At 53.6% G+C, this 2,524-nt stretch overlaps 1 pseudogene; it reads left to right on the top strand.

The window, feature by feature from the left end:
* Nucleotides 1-753: 753 nt before the first annotated feature.
* Nucleotides 754-1,750, top strand: LOC102770181 (annotated as a pseudogene).
* Nucleotides 1,751-2,524: the final 774 nt, after the last annotated feature.

Genomic DNA, 2,524 nt, shown 5'->3' with positions numbered 1-2,524 from the left:
TTAAAAAATTCTTTATTGTTTAAAGTATTATAAATGACTCCTTTTCCTCTGATTGACCTCTCTCTGAACTCCCACCTCCCAGCACGTGCCTTCACCCGCTAGTGTCTGTGTCCATTGGTTATGCTTATATACATGTATACAGTCTTTTGATTGGTTGATCTCTTCCCTCCCACCCTCCCCTGCCTTCCCTCTGAAGTTCAATTGTCTGTTCCTGCTTCTATGTCTCTGGGTCTGTTTTTGTTCATCAGTTTATTTGGCCATTAGAAATGCAGACTGTGCAGCCATTATGGAAAACAGTATGGAGATTCCTCAGAAAATTAGAAATGGAACTCCCATGTGACCAGTGATCCCCCTTCTAGGAATACATCCTAAGGAACCCCAACACTCATCAGAAAGGACATATACAGCTCTCCCTCCCCTGCCCTCGGCCTCCCACTGCTCCGGTGCCCTCCTGGACACCAGGAGGCGCAGAGTTGGCTGTGCCATTCTGGCCCTAGGCTTGGGGAACAGATGTTTTTGGGGGAGGTAGTGAGGGCGGAGCCTCGCTGCCCACGGAGTCCAGCACTGAGTCCCCGGACCCTCAGAGCTGGGCAGAGGTCGCAAGGAGTGCATGGTGAACAGGAGGGAAGGGATGGGATCTGGTGGATTTTGCGTTTGCAAGTCTTTGATCAGCTTTATGCGTCTATGAATATTCACTGCAGGTAGGAGCGCGGGAATTTGCACAGACCTTCTTGTCAGAGATTCAATGGGAAAATGTCACTTTGGGCGAATCACCTGGTTCTGCATCCGCAGGGGTGCGCATTGGGGGCCTTTTCTCTGCAGCTCCTGAGAGGAGACACCTGCGCACATTCAAGTGGAGCAGCAGCCTTTCTGACTGCAGCGCAGCAGCACCCTCAGCCCATTGCTTGGCAGCTTTCCCGGGAGGACAGGAGGCCTGGAGGCCCCATCCGCCGGGTTTCCGTCAGGGCCCTCAAGTCACAGCCCTCGCCGCACGCACAGCCTCCGCCTCACAATCTCAGCAGCAGGAAGGGACCCACAGTCAGCCTTTTATGTCGCATGATATGCAGACGGTCCCAGGCTCCCATCAGACCAGGAAACTTGCCTCCTGGAGGGTGTCCTGGGGCACAGCCACTGCTGCCAACTTCCATGGGCCCCACAGGACAACAAGGGCGCCCCAACATGGAGGACAATGCAGAGGATGAGCCCTCCCCGAGGCAGGGGACCTGTGGGTTCGTCCCACCGAACTCAGGCAGTGACAGGAGATCACCGCAGACTCCCTGGGCCGCCATGCCCGGGATGAACATGTCCCGGGGGCCGGCGGACCCTGGCCCAATCCTAACAGCGCCAACTCAGCTCCATACTCCTCATCACCTGGCACCTACGGGGGACCTCCTGGTGGTGCCCCCGCCCCCCAGGAACACCCGTCATACCTGCTCCAGCAGATTCAACAAATTCCAGCGACAACATCTACAGGAAGATGAATCCGGTGCTGCCTGGAGGCAGCCAGTCCAACTCCCCGATGGGTCCGGGCTCCAAGGGCAGATGGGAGCCATGGGCGGCCTGGGGCCACACACAGGAGAGGATCGTTAGGCTCAGGGACAGAGATGGACTTCCAAGAAATCCTCCTAACAACGTAAGTGGCATTAGCCATCCTCCAGGCACCCCTCCAGGCGATGGCCAGCTAGGAGGGAACTCCCTCCACTCCTCCCAGAACCACAGTTCTTCTCCAAGGCAGACCATGAGTGTGTGACCCCTCCTCTTCTCCAAGAAGCCCAGAGAGCAGGCATTGCAGGTGGGAAGGTGCCAGAACTCATGCAAGAAGAAGTGAGGTGTCATTGCTCAGGAGCTGGGGGAGGGGCACCGACCATTCCCCCTCCACCCTGCCCTCTCCGCTTTCCCACCTTTCCCAATTTTAGTTTCATGCATTTATAAAAAGGCCAAACTTTTTATTCCATAAAACACGAAGGACAGCCAAAACCGGTTTGGCTCAGTGGACAGAGCGTCAGCCTGCGGACTGAAAGGTCCCGGGTTCGATTCCGGTCAAGGGCATGTCCGCTCCCCCTCCACCCTGCCCTCTCCACTCCCCCACCTTTCCCAATTTTAGTTTCATGCAATAAAAAGGCCGAACTTTTTATTCCATAAAACACGAAGGACAAAACTCAAAATAAAAATATATTTCAAGTCATTGACCAGAAAAATCCCACCCCTTGCCCTTTCCCAAAAGGATCTTTTAAGTACATGACACTTTTTTGTTGTCTTTTGTTTGGGTTTTACCATTGTTGGGAATTTTTATTTGTTTTCCAGTGGTGGGGTTTGGGGGGGGGGTGATTTTTAAAAAGGAAACTTCTAGCAAACCTCCACCCCAATTCACCCCAACCAACCTCTTTGCTTTCATCTTAAAAAAAAAAAAGGAGAAAGGGCAAACACCTCCACCATGCCCTGCTGTCTACCCAAGCCCTTCCACCAGAGCTCGTCTCAGTGTGCGATCTCACATTGTCTGTCTGTGGTTGTAGCCACCTAAACT

Source organism: Myotis davidii, unplaced genomic scaffold (assembly GCF_000327345.1).
Source record: "Myotis davidii unplaced genomic scaffold, ASM32734v1 scaffold1041, whole genome shotgun sequence".
Lineage (NCBI taxonomy): Eukaryota > Metazoa > Chordata > Mammalia > Chiroptera > Vespertilionidae > Myotis > Myotis davidii.
Note: the sequence above shows the minus strand (reverse complement) of the source record. Positions and strands in the feature narration are given on the sequence as shown.